This window comes from Microcaecilia unicolor, chromosome 1 (assembly GCF_901765095.1).
Source record: "Microcaecilia unicolor chromosome 1, aMicUni1.1, whole genome shotgun sequence".
NCBI lineage: Eukaryota > Metazoa > Chordata > Amphibia > Gymnophiona > Siphonopidae > Microcaecilia > Microcaecilia unicolor.
Window position 1 is genome coordinate 637902887 of NC_044031.1, and position 20978 is coordinate 637923864.

The 20978-nt window shown below is 44.8% G+C and overlaps 1 long non-coding RNA gene across 2 annotated transcripts in view; it reads left to right on the forward strand.

Annotated features, from left to right (window-relative positions):
• Window positions 1–4047: 4047 nt before the first annotated feature.
• The window catches only part of LOC115481970, a 46213-nt gene continuing 29282 nt past the window's right edge, over window positions 4048–20978 (forward strand). The window contains exons 1-2 of one of the 2 annotated variants that reach the window (XR_003944019.1): window positions 4048–4117; window positions 4210–4321. This is a non-coding gene — a long non-coding RNA (uncharacterized LOC115481970). The other variant, XR_003944018.1, reaches the window with a different exon arrangement.

A 20978-nucleotide genomic window follows, 5' to 3' on the forward strand; every position in this document is an offset into this window, starting at 1 on the left:
GAGAGGGCAGACGCTGGATGGAAGTGGGGAGGAGAGAGAGGGGCAGATGCTGGATGGAAGTGGGGAGGAGAGGGGGCAGATGCTGGATGGAGTGGGGAATGGTGAGAGAAAGAGATAGAGGGGCAGACTCTGGATGGAAGTGGGGAGAGAGAGAGGGGCAAATGCAGGCTGAAGTGGGGAGGAGAGGGGGAAGATGCTGGATGGAAATGAGGAGAGAGAAAGAGGGGCAGATGCTGGATGGAAGTGGTGAGGGAAGAGAGAGAGGAGCCAATGCTGGTTGGAAGTGGGGAGGGGTGAGAGAAAGAGAGAGAGAGAGAGAGGGGAAGACTCTGGATGGAAGTGTGGAGAGAGTGAGGGGCAGATGCAGGATGAAGTGGGGAGGAGAGAGGGGGCAGATACTGGTTGGAAGTGAGGAGGAGAAAGAGGGGGCAGATGCTAGATGGAAGTAGTGAGAAGAGAGAGAGGAGCCAATGCTGGTTGGAAGTGGGAAGGGGTGAGAGAAAGAGAGAGAGAGGGGCAGACTCTGGATGGAAGTGGGGAGAGAGTGAGGGACAGATGGAGGATGGAAGTGAGGAGGAGAAACGGGGCAAATGCTGGATGGAAGTGGGGAAGGAAGAAAGAAAGAAAGTGGCAGGCAGTGGATGGAAGTGGTGAGGATAGAGGGGCAAATGCTGGTTGGAAGTGGGGAGGAGAGAGAGAGGGGGCAGATGCAGGATGGAAGTGGGAAGGAGAGAGAGGGGCAGACGCTGGATGGAAATGAGGAGGAGAGATAGAGCAGAGGAGCAGATGCTGGATGAAGTGGGGAGGAGAGAAAGAGAGAAGGCAGACACTGGATGGAAGTAGGCAGTGCATTTTTCTAGCAAAAAAGGTGCGGGTACTCAAATGCCAGGCCATTCTTCAGGGTGGGGTGATCACTGAGGGACCCATCCCACAATAGCCAGGCCCCCTGCAACCAGTCACTGAATCCATGACAAGGCAGAATTGGTGTGTAGAGCCTGAGGTCTTTCATTAAAACTTGGGGACCATGGGTGAAGTTTAGCAGACAATGGAAAAAGTGCCGATGCTCAGTACCCCCAAGTACCCCCTCAAAAAAAGCCCTGGAAGTAGGGAGGAGAAAGAAAGAGACTGCAGACCAGTGGCGTAGCCACAGGTGGGCCTGGGTGGGCCAGGGCCCACCCATTTAGTGCTCAGGCCCACCCAACAGTAGCACACATTTAGTGGTAGCTGATGGGGATCTCAAGCTCGGCCAGCTGAAGACTGCCCCCTGATGGTAACAAAAACGCTACTTTCCACGATACTAGCACCTGCACACACTCAGCTTTCAGCAAATGCCTGCTGCATACTGCCAAGGTGGAAAGAAACATTTTCCTGCCAGCTGAAATTTTTTTTTTTGGTGGTGGTTAGAAGGGGGGGGGGGGGGGGGAGAACACTTGGTGCCCACCCACTTCTTGCCTAGGTCCACCCAAAATGTGTTGTCTGGCTACGCCCCTGCTGCAGACACTGGATGGAAGTGGGGAGGAGAAAGCCTCCCTTAGAGACTGAGATTTTTTTCTTTGGAACCATCCAGTGCTTTTTTTGTGCCGGTACGCAACGGTACGGCGTACCAGCACCTTTTTTTTTGCTCCCCCCGCCCCGTGACGGACGCAGTGCCAGCCCCCATTTCCAGCCGCTGCTGCTTCTCCTGTTGAGCAGCAGCGGCCACTACACAAAGAAAAAGATTTTAAAAAAAACTTCAAACCTGGTTGAAACGCGGCACCCCGACACTGTAGACAGCCATTAGGCATTGGCTGTTGCCCCACAGCCGCTCCTCATCTTGCCTCTACTTCACTGCGCTCCTCCGGTGTCTTCCTCCAGGGGCAGTGACGTAGAGGCAAGAGGAGGAGCGGCTGCGGGGCAACAGCCAATGCCTAATGGCTGTCTACAGTGTCGGGGTGCCGCGTTTCAGCCAGGTTTGAAGTTTTTTTTTTTTTAAATCTTCTTTTTCTTTGTGTAGCAGCTGCTGCTGCTCAACAGGAGAAGCAGCAGCGGCCGGAAATAGGGGCTGGTGCCGCGTGCGTCGCGACTTCGCGGGAAACTTGGCAGGGAGAGGGAAACCAACAGAGGGAAGGATTGGGGAGAGAGAGAAAGAGGGAAATCAACAGAGGGAAGGATTGGGGAGAGAGAGAAAGAGGGAAAACAACAGAGGGAAGGATTGGGGAGAGAGAGAAAGAGGGAAAACAACAGAGGGAAGGATTGGGGGGAGAGAGAAAGAGGGAAAACAACAGAGGGAAGGATTGGGGGGAGAGAGAAAGAGGGAAAACAACAGAGGGAAGGATTGGGGAGAGAGAGAAAGAGGGAAACCAACAGAGGGAAGGATTGGGGAGAGAGAGAGAGAAAGAGGGAAACCAACACAGGGAAGGATTGGGAGGGGAGAGAGAAAGAGGGAAACCAACAGAGGGAAGGATTGGGGAGAGAGAGAGGGAAACCAACAGAGGGAAGGATTGGGGAGAGAGAGAAAGAGGGAAACCAATAGAGGGAAGGATTGGGGAGAGAGGGAAAGAGGGAAGGATTGGGGAGAGAGAGAGGGAAAACAACAGAGGGAAGGATTGGGGAGAGAGAGAAAGAGGGAAACCAACAGATGGAAGGATTGGGGAGAGAGGAGAAAAACAGATGGAAGGATTGGGGAGAGAGGGGAAAACAGATGGAAGGATTGGGGAGAGAGAGAAAGAGGGAAAACAACAGAGGGAAGGATTGGGGAGAGAGAGAAAGAGGGAAACCAACAGAGGAAGGATTGGGGAGTGAGAGAAAGAGGGAAAACAACAGAGGGAAGGATTGGGGAGTGAGAGAAAGAGGGAAAACAACAGAGGGAAGGATTGGAGAGAGAGAGGGAAAAACAGATGGAAGGATTGGGGAGAGGGGAAAAACAGATGGAAGGATGGGGAGAGAGAGGGAAAACAACAGAGGGAAGGATTGGGGAGAGAGGGAAAAACAGATGGAAGGATGAGGAAAGAGAGAGGGAAAACAACAGAGGGAAGGATTGGGGAGAGAGGGAAAAAACAGATGGAAGGATGAGGAAAGAGAGAGGGAAAACAGATGGAAGGATGGGGAGAGAGAGGGGGAAAAACAGATGGAAGGATGGGGAGAGAGAGAGGGAAAAACAGATGGAAGGATAGGGAGAGAAAGAGGGAAGACGCTGGATGGAAGAATGCAGAAAGAAATAGGGGAGACACTGGAAGGATGGGGAGAGAAAGCAGAGCTGCTGGATGGAAAAGGGGAATAGAGAAAGACTGGAGAATAAGAGGAAGGGGCATGGGGAGAACAAGGGTGAGGAAAAGATGAAAAGCCACAGGTAGATGAAGGAAATTAAAGAATGGATAGTAAGAATGAATTAAATCTGGACAGAGAGAGAGCCTGAAAAATATTGAAGAAAGCAAAGCAAAAGGAGACAAAAATGACAAATGGCACAGAAGAGTTAAGCGAAAACAAAGGAAAGGAGAATCACAGACTGGGACCAATATGGAAAGAAAAACAGTCACCAGACAACAAAGGTAGAAAAAAATCATTTTATTTTCATTTTAGTGTTTGTAATATGTCCAATTTGAGAATTTACATTGGCTGTCTTATTTTGCACTGGGTATACTACTACTTAGCAAATCACGTTATTTTTTTCTCCTATAGTACTGTAATATTTTCAATGATGTCTGTTTATATGCGCCATGGCTGGTATAGGGGGTGTGGTTAATGTGGGTGTGGCTATCATAGGGGTGGAGCCATATGTGGTGACCCCGCCCATAATGAGTACCGGCACCTTTTTTTCTACAAAAAAAGCACTGGAACCATCCCACTAATAACTCTCAACTCCACCACACAGAATCAGTCTAAAATACCAACCACACAACACTCTATTCCCTAATGTTACTACTTAAAATCAATGAGCAAGTAATAGCATAAGAGAGAGAACTTTTCAAAATAATTGGGGGAGGGGGCTAAACCCAATGGAACTTACCCCTCCCCGGATACTGTCAAGGCACAGGGCAGATCTGCACTCAAGACTGGCACCTATGAGTACCAGTCCAAAATTTGTTAATCTGACTGAACACATTACAAACCGACAAACAGTATCACTTCCCCTTTAAAAGTGAGTCACTCTTGTTTCCCAGAACACTGAAACCACAGAGCTAGAGAATGTTTTTTTCAAAGAGTTTAATCAAAACAACTTTTGTTTAAAAGATAATACAGCTCACCGCAGGACGGGCAGCAAAGAAGAGGGAAAGAGCTACTAGTTTTAAACTTCTGCAGGATTCTCAGCACTGCACGAACCCAGCAGCAGGAAACCATAAAGGTAACGAATTAGAAATGGTTAATGCAGGTCGCTATCCCTTTCTCTGCTTAAAAAATAGCCATGCATGCTGATGTAGCTTTCAAGAAAAAATACAAAATGAACAGGATATTAAATTTTAATTGCTCCACCCTTTATCACCCAACTCCCAATCTCAGCGTTCCATAAACTCGAACTTCCTCGTAAATACACCAACTCCCCCCTCCCCCCACCCATGTAAGCTTTAAGGCAGAAAGTGACATTTTTTATGAGACTCTTTTATATATCATTTTTCTGTGGTACAATAGTTTATATATTGTATTGTAGCCGTTTTTCTTTTATCCCCACTTGTAAGTTTTGTGCCTGGAGCAATGGAGGTTTGGTTGGATAACTTGGGGAGAGTCACAAGGAGCCATGGTGGGAATTCCCCAGGTTCAGCTTCCACTTCACTAACCATTAGCTCCTCCATGCTGTCAGCGTAGGCACGGCATCACTACTGCTCCCTTTGCAGATCCGAGGCAGTGGGACTTTTTATTTGACACTGTGCTGCTCTGAACTGTAGGGCTCATACTAGGATTACCATATTGCCTCTTTTAAGAGAACATATTCTCATTTTGGACTTCTTCAGATACGTCCTCCAGGATTTTTAATTTTTAGGGAAATGCCCTCTTTTTCTTTTATGTGCCTATGACAAACACACCAACCTACATAAGGAGAGAAACCATTTGCCTGTTAGACAATGGGGGTGCTAAAGAGAGAGAGAGAGAGAGAGAGAGGCATTGCTGATCCCTTCTGTTCCCCTGCTGGTTGAATATGTGGAATGAAATTTGTTAGTGCAGCATAACTTTATTGCGTATGTCACACATAGGGTTACCATATGGCTCCAGAAAAACGAGGACAGATTCAGCCAGTCTGGGTTTTACTTCAATTGCAAAACTTTCACACGTATCTCAGAAGCCAGCCAAAGTTCTTGAGGGATGTGCGCTCTTCTGATAAGTACACTTGGGCTCAGACTCAATCAAACTCAAATCCAGAAGTTCTTGAAAAGTAGAATGTCTACTGCTGTACTGTAGTAAGTCACTGTTTGATGTGCGTTACTCAGGGGTGTGTAGCCAGACCGCACGGTGGGAGGGGACCAGAGCCTGAGGTGGGGGCACATTTTGGTCTGCTGCCTCACCGCCCCCCTCCGTTGCCACTCCCCACTGTCTCACCACTGCAAATACCTTGGCTGGCAGGGGTCCCCTACCCCTACCAGCTGAAGTCTTCATCTAGCTCTGGTCTCCGGCGCCGCTGCATTGTCTGTCCTGCTCTCTCTTCCCCTCACGTCCTGCACGCTCCTTTTAGTGAAATTTAAAAATAGCATGCCGGACTGTCTCTTCATGCTCAAGTATACAGTGCTGCGTACGTCTAGTAGCGCTATAGAAATGATAAGTAGTAGTAGTAGGATGTGAGGGGAACAGAGAGCAGGGCAGGCAATGCAGCGGTACCAGAGACCGGCGCTGGATGAAGGCTTCAGCTGGGGGGGGGGGGGGGTTGGGGACCTCCACCAGCAAAACCAGGGACCCAGGCCCCCGTGGCCCCACATAGCTACGCCACTGGTGTTACTGTGTTCATTAAAGGGTACGATTAAATATTTCTTTAGCAAAAGAAGCAACCATTTTTAGTATTTTCTGTCTTCTTTTTTGTCTCTGCAAAATGGTAACCTTAGCTCATACAGATAGCTACCTTGCAACTAACCATGTAGTTACCTTGGGTTTACCATTAAAGTTAATGGCTGAGCAATGCAGAAAGGGTTTCAGCATTGTGTGAAAATCAAGACTACATACCACATTAAAGTGTGTGGTAATGGGGTCATTAGCAAATTCACAGCCAAGCAGGAATAGAAAAGTTTTTGACATGCACAGGACACAGAAAACTTTTGCCAGGTTCAGGGTAGCATAGAAGGTTGGTTGAGAGCTGTGCAAGTCCACTGGCACCCCCTCTCTCCCACTAGGGTTACCATATTTGGGGAGACAAGAAAAGAGGACAGCAAAAATAAAAATGGTTTCTACCTTTTCTAAAGAAATATGTAATTGTAGTTAATGAACACACATCAAACAGTGATTTACTTACAGTACAGCAGTAGACATTCTACTTTTCATGAACTTCTGGATTTGATTTTGACTGGGTCTGAGCCTAGGCATACTTATCATAAAAGAGTGCATATCCCTTTGGTTGGCTTCTGAGACACATATGAAAATCTTTGCGTGACATATGCTTAAAATCGTGCTGCACAAACAAAATTCCTTTCACAGATTCAACCAGCAGGGGAGCAGAGAGGGGATCAGCAATGTGTTTTCTCTCCTTAGCACCCCTATGTGTCCAAACTGACTAATAAGCCAGAGATTGTTTCTTTCATTATGTGGGTTGGTGTGTTGGTCAATGGTCATAGGCACATAAAAGAAAAAGAGGATATTTCCCTAAAAATTAAAAATCCTGTAGGACATATCTGATATCTCCCACCAACCCAACCACCCTGCCGCAGGTAGCTTTCTGTAGTAGTCCCTGGTATAGTGGCCCTGCACCCAAAATAGAAAAAAAATGTCCCTGTTAGTTTGTCTAGCACACACCCTCCCACCCAACCCCGAACAAAATCCCTGGTGACTAGTGGCACTCCCACTTCCCAGCCTGATGATTTAAGAAAAAAAAGTCCCTGGTGTCTGTTAGGACCCCCAACCCCTCTCCTAGCCTCCCTCCCCCAGACTTAATATCTTAAATGAAGCAGGAGTAATACTTGTTCACTCCTGTCTCAGGCACCGCCATCTTTAAAAATGGTGGCACCTGGCTGCCATATAAGGGAAAATGTGATGCTCATTGTTTACTGCATGAAGCAGTATTTTTGGATTACTAATTTGTGGTATTACCCAGCACTGAGCCAGCTGTACTTCAAGACTTTCTACATTGGACCTCTGTGTTTTAGGCACTTACCCTGGGATTCTATATATCGTGCCTTCATTTCTGCGTGGAAATTCAAGTGTATTCTACAATGCATGTAACTTAATAAGTGAACTAGCAAATCATTGCTGTTAATTGAATTTTAACAACCAATTATGAGCACTTAATTGGAATTAAGATTTACGTTCACAACTTGCTAAGTGTATTCTGTAATATGGTGTGCATAGTTGAAAAGGGGGTGTGGCCATGGCCATGGCATAGGCGTTTCTAAAATATATGCATTTTGTAATACAATACACCCGCTCAGCACCTAATTTAGGTGTTCGGATTTATGTCAAGTAAAACATGGCGTAAATGGCTGCAATTAAAATTTGTCGCGTTGAGAGGTGCTCGGCGTATTCTATATACTGCACGGAAATTTAAGCCTATTCTATAAAAATATAGGCATGCTTTAGAGAATACGCCTAGGTGTATATTTTTTCCATGCAGAATTTTCAGGCACCATATATAGAATCTAACCCGTATTGTCTTAGTTCAAAAGCACTCCTTTCTGAAGGAAAGCAACAGCAACCTGGGCAGGAAGGGCTAGCTCTTTTCATGGGTTTGCAATTTCTCAGCCTCACTGAGAATATCCCTTCTTGGAATTGAACAGGCACAATAATTAGAGGGGTAAGGGTCCTCTTTTCTTCAACTCCTTTTGCCTGGAGCTGACTGTGGGATCAGGATTCTACATACCACTCCTCAAAGGATAAAAAACCCTGCACAGCCAGTTGACTTGCTGTGAACATCCATCCATCCATATGTAAATAAATAACCATTCACCCTTCCATCCATCAAGAAAGCAAAATAAACAAACTATCAAGGAACACTAACAAATTAGTCTCTGAGGTGGCAGGTTCAGGATTAGAGGACATTCCCGTCAGTAGATGGGTCCTTCAGCTGAGAGGAACTGGCTTTTAAAAAACATATACAACTCCACAAGCATCTGATACGCAGGCAATAGAGACCAGCAAGTTAGAGCCACTTCCACAAATTGCTCTTCATTACCCTTAATTTATCTTGCCCTGATTACATAGAAACAAGAGTTCTAGTCAACTTAGACGCAACAGACATGTGCAACTCTCTACTTATAGCACCAACTGGAACTACTACTACTACTACTATTTAGCATTTTTATAGTGCTACAAGGCGTACGCAGCGCTGCACAAACATAGAAGAAAGACAGGCCCTGCTCAAAGAGCTTACAATCTACCCTCTGCTTCAGCTACTAGTCTGTCGTCTTCTTGCAAAAAAATTATTTATTCAAGTGGCACCTAGCTTGTGGATTGTTTTACCGTTAGAAATTAGAGTTGAACAGAATGATGTAAAAATTTGAAAATTATTGAAATTTTGGTTGTTTCAGAAACATAGTTTGAAATATGTTTATATGCGAATGCCAGAAGCCTAAGAAATAAGATGGGAGAATTAGAATGTATTGCACTAAATGAAAAATTAGATATAATAGGCATCTCTGAGACGTGGTGGAAGGAGGCTAACCAGTGGGACACTGTCATACTAGGATACAAATTATATCATAGTGATAGGGTGGATCGAATTGGTGGAATTGGATCATATGGTGGATTGCCAAATTCAGAGGCCACTACTCCATCCTCATCCTCCTTGATCTATCCGCTGCTTTTGATACTGTCAATCATGATTTACTTCTTGCCACACTGTCCTCATTTGGGTTCCAGGGTTCTGTCCTCTCCTGGTTCTCCTCCTATCTCTCCCACCGCATCTTCAGAGTACACTCTCATGGATCTTCCTCCACCCCCATCCCGCTCTCTGTTGGAGTCCCCCAGGGATCTGTCCTTGGACCCCTTCTTTTTTCAATCTACACCTCTTCCCTGGGCTCACTGATCTCATCTCATGGTTTCCAGTATCATCTTTATGCTGATGACACCCAGCTATATCTCTCCACACCGGACATCACCGCGGAAACCCAGGCCAAGGTATCGGCCTGCTTATCCGACATTGCTGCATGGATGTCCAACCGCCACCTGAAACTGAACATGTCCAAGACCGAGCTCATCGTCTTTCCACCAAAACCCACTTCTCCTCTTCCTCCACTCTCTATCTCAGTTGATGGCACCCTCATCCTCCCCGTTTTATCTGCCCGCAACCTCTGAGTCATCTTCGACTCCTCCCTCTCCTTCTCTGCGCATATCCAGCAGATAGCCAAGACCTGTCGCTTCTTTCTCTTTAACATCAGCAAAATTCGCCCTTTCCTCTCTGAGCACACCACCCGTACTCTCATCCATGCTCTCATTACCTCTTGCCTTGACTACTGCAACCTACTCCTTACTGGCCTCCCACTTAGCCATCTATCCCCCCTTCAATCTGTTCAGAGCTCTGCTGCACGTCTTATATTCCGCCTGAACCGATATACTCACATCACCCCTCTTCTCAGGTCACTTCACTGGCTTCCGTTCAGATACCACATACAGTTCAAGCTTCTCCTTCTTACCTACAAATGCACTCAGTCTGCAGCCCCTCATTACCTCTCTACCCTCATTTCCCCTTACGTTCCCGCCCGTAACCTCCACTCACAGGACAAATCCCTCCTCTCAGTACCCTTCTCCACCACCGCCAACTCCAGGCTCTGCTCATTCTGCCTCGCCTCACCCTATGCTTGGAATAAACTTTCTGAGCCCTTACGCCAAGCCCCCTCCCTACCCATCTTCAAATCCTTGCTCAAAGCCCACCTCTTCAATGTTGCTTTCAGCACCTAACCTTTATACCTTTCAGGAAATCTAGACTGCCCCTATTTGACTGACTGTACATTTGTCCTTTAGATTGTAAGCTCCTTTGAGCAGGGACTGTCCTTCTATGTTAAATTGTACAGCGCTGCGTAACCCTAGCAGCGCTTTAGAAATGTCAAGTAGTAGTAGTAGTAGTAGTAGTGGAGGGGTAGCATTGTATGAAATTAACAACATACCCACATTATACAATCACCGAGTACTGTCCAGACTCACCATACCACATCAAACCGACAATAACCAACACAAAGGAAGAACATCAACATCTGCACAACCTCAACAAAAGGAAAAGAAAGGATACAAAAAATCCACACAATCGAAGACACGACAGCTAAAAAAAAGTCCATATAACACCGAACGCAGAAGACCCATATCAAACAATTCAAGTCGACTATGTCAACGCCAGATCCGTGACAAATAAAACAACAATAATAACAGACTGGATCACGTCAGAGAAACTCGATCTACTATTCATCACTGAAACCTGAATACATAATCAAGAGGACCCAATCATTTTAAACCTTTGTCCTCCAGGATACAAAATCACTCACTGGACCAGAAAAGAAAAAAGAGGAGGGGGTATAGCGCTCATATACTGATCTCACCTCTCGAAACCATTGCAGAATCTATAACAACCCACCTCGAAATAGCCTCAATCAGAATCCACCACAATACCCTGCTTGACCACCTAAACTGTGTCCTGTTTTACAGACCTCCATGCAACTGGAATGAAAGCCAAACAGACTACATGGACTTCGTCTCAAACACATGTGTATCCAACTCCAACATACTACTATTAGGAGACATTAACCTCCACCTAAATGGCAGATGACGTTTAATGTGAGCAAGTGCAAGGTGATGCATGTGGGAAAAAAGAACCCGAATTATAGCTACGTCATGCAAGGTTCCATATTAGGATTTACGGACCAAGAAAGGGATCTGGGTGTCGTTGTCGATAATACGCTGAAACCTTCTGCTCAGTGTGCTGCTGCGGCTAGGAAAGCGAATAGAATGGGTATTATTAGGAAAGGTATGGAAAACAGGTGTGAGGATTTATAATGCCGCTGTATCGCTCCATGATGCGACCTCACCTTGCGTATTGTGTTCAATACTGGTCGCTGCATCTCAAGAAAGATATAGTAGAATTGGAAAAGGTGCAGCGAAGGACGACTAAAATGATAGCGGGGATGGGACGACTTCCCTATGAAGAAAGACTAAGGAGGCTAGGGCTTTTCAGCTTGGAGAAGAGAAGGCTGAGGGGAGACATGATAGAGGTATATAAAATAATGAGTGGAGTGGAACAGGTGGATGTGAAGCGTCTGTTCACGCTTTCCAAAAATACTAGGACTAGGGGGCATGCGATGAAACTACATTGTAGTAAATTTAAAACAAATCGGAGAAAATGTTTCTTCACCCAACGTGTTATTAAACTCTGGAATTCGTTGCCGGAGAACGTGGTGAAGGCGGTTAGCTTGGCAGAGTTTAAAAAGGGGTTAGACGGTTAACCGCTACTAAATGGACTTGGGAAAAATCCCCAATTCCAGGAATAACATTTATAGAATATTTGTACGTTTGGGAAGCTTGCCAGGTGCCCTTGGCCTGGATTGGCCGCTGTCGTGGACAGGATGCTGGTCTTTTCCCAGTGTAGCATTACTTATGTACTTATGTACCTAGAAGACCCAAACTCTACAAATGCACGAGACTATAAAGATTTCCTTCACTTATGCAATCTAACATGGCCGAACATGCAAACAACCCACTCGAAGGGCCATACACTTGACCTCATCTCATACAAACTATCTACTGACCAGAACCTAACCATAACACAAACCAGAAGGACAGAAATACCATGGACCGACCACTATAAATTAAACCTATCCCTAAAATGGCGGAAAAAAGGCTCTCTCCACACGCGAGAACACACAGCCCACACCACGAGAGGCCAAATAGACCTGTATACTTTCTGGCAACAGTTATACAATAAACGACTGGACAACACAAACAGACTCCATGCACTATCTTTCAGTTTGGGACAAAAGATGCAGATACATACTAGACACAATAGCACCCCTCCAAACAAGAACCTCACGCAGACACAACTCAATACCAAGGTTCAATGAAGAACTGAAAAAAATTAAAAACACAATCAAGAAGACTAGAACGCGCATGGAAAAAAAAAAGACGAACTCACACTCAACGCATGGAAACAGATACAAAGGAAATACAAATATGCAATAAGACAGACCAAAAGGTCATATTACAAAACCAAAATCAGGCCGGACTACAACAACACGAAGAAACTATACCATCTCATGAATAAATTACTAGACACAACACCGGTCATCACAACCAACACCGACATCCCATCTGTAGACAATCTTGCTAAATATTTCAACAAAAAAATTATTAATCTACGCAAAACCCTACCTCTGGACAACACGGAAATAGAAAACTTCATAAATGAGCTCAACCCCACCCCTGGCGAATACGGACCGATCATGGACAAACTTCACCCTCAGTGCCAACATAGTTACTCAGGCGACCAAAAAATACTCCAAAAGCCATTGTCAATTGGACATCTGCTCCAGCTACCTAATACAATCTGCCCCCTACTGCTTCATAACAGATCTCACATCCCATCTAAATTTCATGCTTCAGCGGGGTATTTTCCCTAAAGAAAAAGGCAACATCCTACTCACCCCAATACCAAAAGACACCAAGAAAAAAAACAAACGGCATCACCAACTACCACCCAGTAGCATCCATCCCATTAGTAGTCAAACTCATGGAAGGACTGGTAACCAAACAGCTCAACGACTACATAAACAAATTCACTATACTACATGAGTCACAATCAGGATTCTGACCACAACATAGCACTGAAACAGTACTACTCACTCTCCTATCCAAATTCAAAAGGAGATAGCTACAGGCAAAAGCATTCTCCTCCTTCAATTTGACATGTCCAGTGCGTTCAACATGGTTAACCATAATATCTTGCTAAGACTCCTAGACTATTTCGGAATTGGTGGTAACACCCTCAGCTGAATTAAGGGCTTTCTAACCACCAGATCATACCAAGTGAAATCAAGCACCAACATATCGTCACCCTGAAAACCAGACTGCAGAGTACCACAAGAATCCCCACTATCACCAATCCTTTTCAACCTCATGATAGTCCCACTAGCCAAGGCCTTATCTACACAAGGCCTTAATCCATTCATTTACGCTGATGACGTCACACTATACATCCCCTACAAACATGATTTAGCACAAATCACCAATAAAATCAAGTTCAGTTTAAATATCATGAATTCAGACAGCTTTTTAAAATTATTATTATTGAGAGACATCCAAGATGGCGTTGGAGTAGGAAGCAGGAGAAGGACGCTCTCCGCTTTAAATTGAAAGTTACCTTATTTCCTGCGATAGCATGCTGAAGAGAAAAGGCAAGCCTAGGGGACCTCCCCTCCCGAGGCTAGAGTCCCTCTCTTTGAGACAACCCTCCATCTCCTCCTTCATGGTGTCCACACCGACGGGCGTATCCTTGACTGAGACGGGGAAGAGTCCAGGTCTGGAGAGCAAATTTTCGCTCAGCCTATTAGGTCCAGCAACCCCCCCCCCCCCCACACACACACCTCCACAACCAGATGGAGCCGGAGTTCCGAGCCTGAAAGAGAACGGCTCGAAGGGGCGGCAGACCCCATCTAAGGAAGTGGTGTCAGCGTCTATTCCGGTGGAGGGAGCGAGCTCATCAGGTATGGCGGGAGGAGAAACTGTAACGAAGGGTATCCGAACTGCTGACATTGGAGAGGAAACCTCGTTACACGCCGAAATGTTACTACCCCTGGTGAGACCCCAAGAAATATCTTTGGAGTCTATTTGGTTGGCCCTTGAGGCCCTGCACAAGGTTTGTACTGCTTTCATATCTGTCTCACTGAACAATGCAAGCCAGATAAAAGAGATAAAAGAAAGTCTTGAAAATATTTCTACTAAACATAAAGTTTTTGGATGTACAGGACAGCAAGAAGCTTTGACTAAATAGAGTTGCGGGTCAGTTTAGAAATAGGATACCGACTACTCAATATTTTGCTTTAATATATTTGTGTTGTTAAATTGCCAGACTTCCTATGGTTTAACCTTGGATCTCCTCTTATTGTGGACTATTTAGACAATGTTTTTCTTTATTATTTTCCTTTAAATTATATGCAAGAATATTGTAGTAATTATCATTGGCGTATTCCTCAAAGATGATTAATCTTTGTATACTCAAAATCAATAAAGAAATTGAAAAAAAAAATATCATGAATTCATTCGCAGATGACCTACTGGTGTTATTAACAGAGCCCCGGCAGTCATTGCCACAACTGATGGAAAGCTTACAGTAATACGGGGACTTCTCTAGCTTCAAATTAAATAATTTAAAATCTGAAGCACTAGCTAGCACAGAAGAACTTAAAAGTGGGTGGGGTACTGGATTTCTACTTCGCTGGGCACCTGGGGCGTTTAGATACTTAGGAACTAGATTAGCCATGGATGCTCGGCAACTTATGATCTTAATGTAGCACAGTTGCTACAAGATATGAGGGATCAGCTTTCCAAATGGACCTCCCTGCCTCTGTCGCTCATGGGCAGAATACATATATATCGTATGATACTTTTTCCCAGATGGCTATATATACTACAGGCTATGCCAATAAGACTTCTAAGAAAAGACCTGGTAACACTCAGGAGGCTGGTGATGTCATTTTGCTGGGCTGGTAAAAACCCCAAGATGGAATGGCAGCACTTAGTGGGGGCTCAGAGGCATGGAGGTTTGGGATTATCGGACATACAGAAATATAATAAGGCCTGTTTATTGCGACATTTAAGAGATTGGATCTTGGGGACAGATATGGAAAAGGCATACTTTTACCCATGGCACGTTAATTACTTGCTGCATGTGGCACGGAAAAAGATGCCACATGCAGCAAGCATGCTTCTAGAGCCCATGAGATGGGTACGGAAAGAACTGTTACTAGAATGGGGACAAGATCCGACCAGCAGCTGCATGGTAATGACGATTTTCCACCGGATAGAGATAACAGTATTTACCGTAGGTTTAAGGAACGGGGAGTCACACTGCTGGAGAGTTTTCTTCAGGAGGATGGAGCAATGATGAAAGCACAAGAATTCATAAACAAATGTTCGTGGGGACAAATGGCACTCTTTGCGTATCATCAGCTTTTCACTATGTGCAAAGCCTTCCACAGGCAAGTCTGCAGCTTAGCTTTGGGAAGAAGCTGAGGGAGTATCTAGAAGGTGATGCCGCAGGACAAATCTCAGTCTCCTGGTTCTGTAAGCTTTTGGAGAGCGAACAGCCACCACGGGAAGTAGCAGAGGTAGCAGCACGCTGGAGTAAGGATATACAGAAACCAATATCTGAGACACTCATATGGAGGTCATTGATGGGGGTAACCAGAATAGTACATAGTGCAGAACTTCAGGAATGCCAATTTAGAGTTGTGCACAGAGCATATTTCTCTCAGAGGAGGGCATTCCATGCAGGAGTAGTAGATGAAGACAGATGCCAAAAATGTAAGCAAGAAGGAGCCACATTTATACATTGTATCTGGCAATATAGACATATTAAATTGTTTTGGCAGAGATTAGAGAACTTCCTTAGAGGGATTCTGGGGCATAGGATAAATATTACATTTGAACGTATGATGTTTAATATGGAGGGGCAAGGGGGAGGGGGTACCAAGGGCGAACAAATGCTGACAAATAAAGCCTGTGTACTGGGGAAAAAATGCATTCTTAACGGATGGGTGTCTGACATGCCTCCCTCCTATTGGTGTTGGAGGAATAAAGTTCATCAGCCCATGTTATGGGAATCCCGAGGGGTGAGATTGTCACCAAAAAGGCAGGGGAGATTTCTGGCAATATGGCAACCATACCTCAATAATAAACAATCTGCAACGAGTTTGTAGTTATAACAAAGAAACTATCAAACACATCACTCCAATATAGTGTCACACTGGGGATTCAGATAGCTATGGATAATTTGTAAAGCAGTTTTATGCACTGCTATGTATTTCTCCTGATGAAGATAGCGAAACAGAAGGATTTCCTACTGTCGAGAAACAAGGAAATTGGACATTTTCTGCCAGAAGGATAATATAAATTGGACACTTTAATTTTGGAGAAATCCCACAGACTGTGAAAATCCTATGAGGCTGCACTTCTGTCAGGACAATTTGGATGTTCTGAGCTAAGTAAAGTTTACATTTTGTCAGAATTAGAATCCATTCATTAGTAAGGATGGAAGTTTAAGCAATTCTAGCAATGTTATAAGAGTTTTTGCTCTATTTTGAGTTTTCTTTACTTGCAGGAAGGCTTCTCTGTTTGAATGAGGATTTTAGTCTAGTGAGGGATTGCTAATTAGTGTCTATTTGGGTGATTTATATTCATAGTGAGATTTAGTGTTGTGGGTATTTGGATCTGTATTATGTTAAATTGTGTTACCCTCCCTTCTGTTTTTTAAACACAGACTTTTCTCCCACTTCTTTAGAATTTTTGAAATATTCTGGGAGTTTTTCTTTGTGTTTTTTTCGGAAGGTGGTGGAAGCCTGTGATGGTAATATTTACAGTGGAGCATAAAAATCAGGCTCCCTGTTACACTGAGGCTATTTTTTAAAATTTAATATGTTTTATCCTTCAGATCTGAATCCCCAGTGTGACACTATATTGGAGTGATGTGTTTGATAGTTTCTTAACCATACCTCAATACCATATCTACCAAAGCACGCAGCCAAGTCCTGAATAGATTACCGGGGGGTACGGCTAGACGTGGGGAGTGATATTCTAAGGGACCAGCATGCAGAATGGGGGGAGGGGAGGTCTTAGACTTCAGGGAGGAGGGAAGAGGGCGGGGTGATGGGAAGGGAAGGTACAGCCTATCTGAAGAACAGAGGTTGGGATGGATAGATAAGGGGGGAAAGGGGGGTTAAAAATAACATTTCCTTCCATTTGCTGTTGAATAGAATAGCGGGTAGGTTGGGAGGGAGGAGGGAGTGTAAGCCGCATTGTAGCTGGTGTGAAGCATATGTATTAGGTTCTCTTACATACTGGTGTTAATAAATACAACTGTAGGGACACAGAATTAGAGGGGGAGTTGGGGATGTAAAAATGTAAAAGTTTGATGGCATAATATATTATCTTGCTGTTATTGAAAATTTGGTTTTTGTTTTGTTTTGTTTTTTCTCATACCAGAATTGTATATATTCAGATTGTTTAATATGGTTATCTGAAAATGTCATCAATAAAAAACGTTGAAACATAAATATCATGAATTCATGAGCAAATGCACTCCAACTAAAACTCAACACAGAAAAAATACACTATCTCATCATCTCATCCCAATACAATGCATACAAACCCACAAACATAAACACCCCAGGATACACCCTCCCTATTTCAGACAGCCTGAAAATTCTCGGAGTAATAATCGACCGAAACCTCCAACTAGAGTCCCAAGCTAAACTCACCATAAAGAAAATGTTTCTCTCAATGTGGAAACTAAAACATGTGAAACCATTCTTCCCGAGGAAAATATTTCGCAACCTTGTACAATCAATGGTACTAAGCCACGCAGACTATTGCAACGGAATCTATGCGGGATGCAAAGAACAAATCATAAAGAAACTTCAAACCGCCCAAAACACAGCAGCATGGCTTATATATGGAAAAAAATGTTTTGACAGTGCCAAACCACTCCGAGAAAAACTGCACTGGGTTCCAATTAAGGACCACATCGCATTCAAAATCTGCACAACAGTTCACAAAATCATCTACGGCGTGGCATCAGGATACATGACAGAACTCATCGACCTACCACCCCTTAAAATCAGCATGATCATACCTAAACCTCCATTACCCAATGTTACACTCTGTTACACTCCTACCTGGCTGCTCTTGGCGGCGGCCCTCTTGGAAGGTTCAGTTGAGGGGCGGCCATCTTGAGAGGTGCATTTGATCAGTCCCTGAGGACGGCCATCTTGAGTAGAGCATCTACATCGGTTCCTGAAGGGCAGCCATCTTGAGAGGCTTATTCCTATGGGCGTGCCCAATGAGGTTCCTTGCCCATCAGCTGTGGCAGGGATCTCCTGATGAGAGACCTATTTAAGAACTGAGCATGGTCATCAGTTTGCTTCGGCTTCTACTGTGTAGAGGTTATGGTCCACGTCTGTGTTCCAAAGCTGGCTATCTTCGTTCCTGTGATTTCCTGTGTACCTGACCTCGGATTGCTTCTTGACTACTCGCTGTGTTGCTGCCTGCCTAGACCTCGGACTGTTTTCTGACTATTCACTGTGCTGCTGATTCCTTGCTCCTGGACTGTGTCTGCTCACCCGCCTGTCGGGTCAGTGGCCGTGCAACCCCGCCGGTTCCGGAAGTCCTGGTGGCCGCCTGCACCTGGGGGCTCAACTCCCGGGGAATGGCGGTCGCTTCCCAGGAGAAGCTAGGGGTTGTCTGGCTGCCTGACCGAATGCGGTGTCACTCCATCTTCGCCGTGCTCAGTCGGGGCACAAGGGCTCACATCCCCAGACATAACACCCAAGCAGCAAAGGACTCAAATACAAATCCACCTATGCTTCCAGCTTTTCCTACCTGAGCAAACAAATGTGGAACGCACTACCAAAAGAAATAAAAACCACACTAGACCACATGAATTTCCGGAAAGCACTAAAAACAGAACTGTTCAGAAGGGCATACCCCACCAACCCAACATAAAAAACCTGGACATCTGCGACACAACTTATCCAAAGATCGTAACGGACATATCCGAACTTTTCCTTTCCCTCTCTAAGTTCTCCCCAATTGTCTTTACCATACACTCTACCATAATATCACCTTGATATTAATCGCAACTTGTATTTGTTCATACCGAAATCGGTTAACGCTGATTACGGTACCATGTAAGCCACATTGATCCGGCAAAGAGGTGGGAAAATGTGGGATACAAATTCAACAAATAAATAAGGAGAGCCTTTGAATCGAATCGAATAGCTTGAAAATTCTGCAGTAAACAAAACATATTTTGGAATCCCTATGGATTGAAATTCCATGTGTAAAGGGGAAAAGGATAGTGAATGACGTGTACTACTGTCTACCTAGCCAGGATGAACAGACAGATGTAGAAATGTTATTGGAAATTAGGGAGGCTATCAAAATGAGCAACAGAATAATAATGGGTGATTTCAATTACCCCGATATTGACTGGGTAAATGTAACATCAAGGCATGCCAGGGAGGTAAAATTGCTTGACGAAATCAAGGAGTGGAGGAGTGGCCTAGTGGTTAGGGTGGTGGACTTTGGTCCTGGGGAACTGAGGAACTGAGTTTGATTCCTGGCACAGGCAGCTCCTTGTGACTCTGGGCAAGTCACTTAACCCTCCATTGCCCCATGTAAGCCACAATGAGCCTGCCATGAGTGGGAAAGCGCGGGGTACAAATGTAACAAAAAAAAAAAAAGGACTGTTTTATGGAGCAGCTGGTACAGATGCCAACAAGAGAAGGAAAAATTCTAGACCTAGTTCTTAGTGGAGCACATGATCTGGTGCAGGAGGTAATGGTGTTGTGTTTCCCTCTACTTTACTGGATAATTGTTGAAGATTATTTCTTAGCTCCTGAGTCTCTCCTTGAAGAGATTCAGAAATTTTTATTAAAGATGAGTCAAGCCTCTGTATGACATTCCAGAGCATGTCAATTGTGACTGAGGCCGATTTTACCAAACCACAAATTCCCCCGGAAATACCTTCTCTGGGCTGCAACGGCATCGAGGTAGATCTCAAACCCTCGATTGATGTTTCTCCAGAGAGAGATTCAGCGAGCAAGCCTCCTCTGAGTGCTTTAGGAAACAAGCCCACTTCGGACGTCCTCGAGCGATCGCTGCTTAAAGCAACACTGCATCCGGGTTGCGGCGGGGTTAGGCCTTGCGAAGGGGGACTGAGCGTCACTCCCTCGCTACTGCTGTGTGCGGATGTCTGCGCTATTGAGGTAGGGATTGGAGTCTCCGGCGCCTGGATCCCATATGCCTCCAGAGTAGATTGGCGCGAGGTGGGGTTCCCAACCGCTCCCGAGGAGGCAGGGGTAGCGGTTTTTTCCCTTTCTTTTGCCCATTTCACTGGGGACGCGCCGCACTGCCAAACACACAACGGAGGTAAGGGAGCTCTCACGACGCACGCCTGTTCACCTGCGCCATCTTGGATCCACCTCAGGATCTTGTGGATCAGTGTGTGTATTTTGAAGTTTATTCGCTCTTTGATGGGGAGCCAGTGTAGTTTTTCGCAGAGTGGTGTTGCACTTTCAAATCATGATTTACCAAAAATTAGTCTGGCTGCCGTGATTTGTGTGGTTTGGAGTTTTTTCAGGATTTGGACCTTGCAACCAATGAAGATGCTATTGCAGTAATCGGCGTGGGTGAGTACTGTGGATTGTACCAAGTTGTGGAAAGTTTTTTGAGGAAGGAATGGTTTTACTCTTTTCAGTACCCACATCATGTTGAACATCTTTTTTGTTATTGTTTTTGCGTGAGTTTCCAGAGTCAGATGGTTGTCCAATGTTACTCCTAGGATATTTAGATTGTCAGATATCGGTATTGTAACATCGGGAGTGATCAGAGTGGTTGGGAGTTGAGTGGAGTGTTTTGATGATAGGATTAAGCATTGAGTTTTTTCTTTATTCAGTTTCATTTTGAAGGCATTGGCCCAGGAAGCTAATATGTTCATTCCCCTTGATAACACTGATCATAATATGATCAGATTTGATATTAGCTTAGAAGTATACACAGGAAATCCAATAAGTTAGCATCTAACTTTAAAAAAGGAGACTATGATAAAATGAGAAGAACGGTGAAAAAAAAACAACAGACCTGTGAAGGTCGGTGGGTTACCACCTAAATTCGCTCCC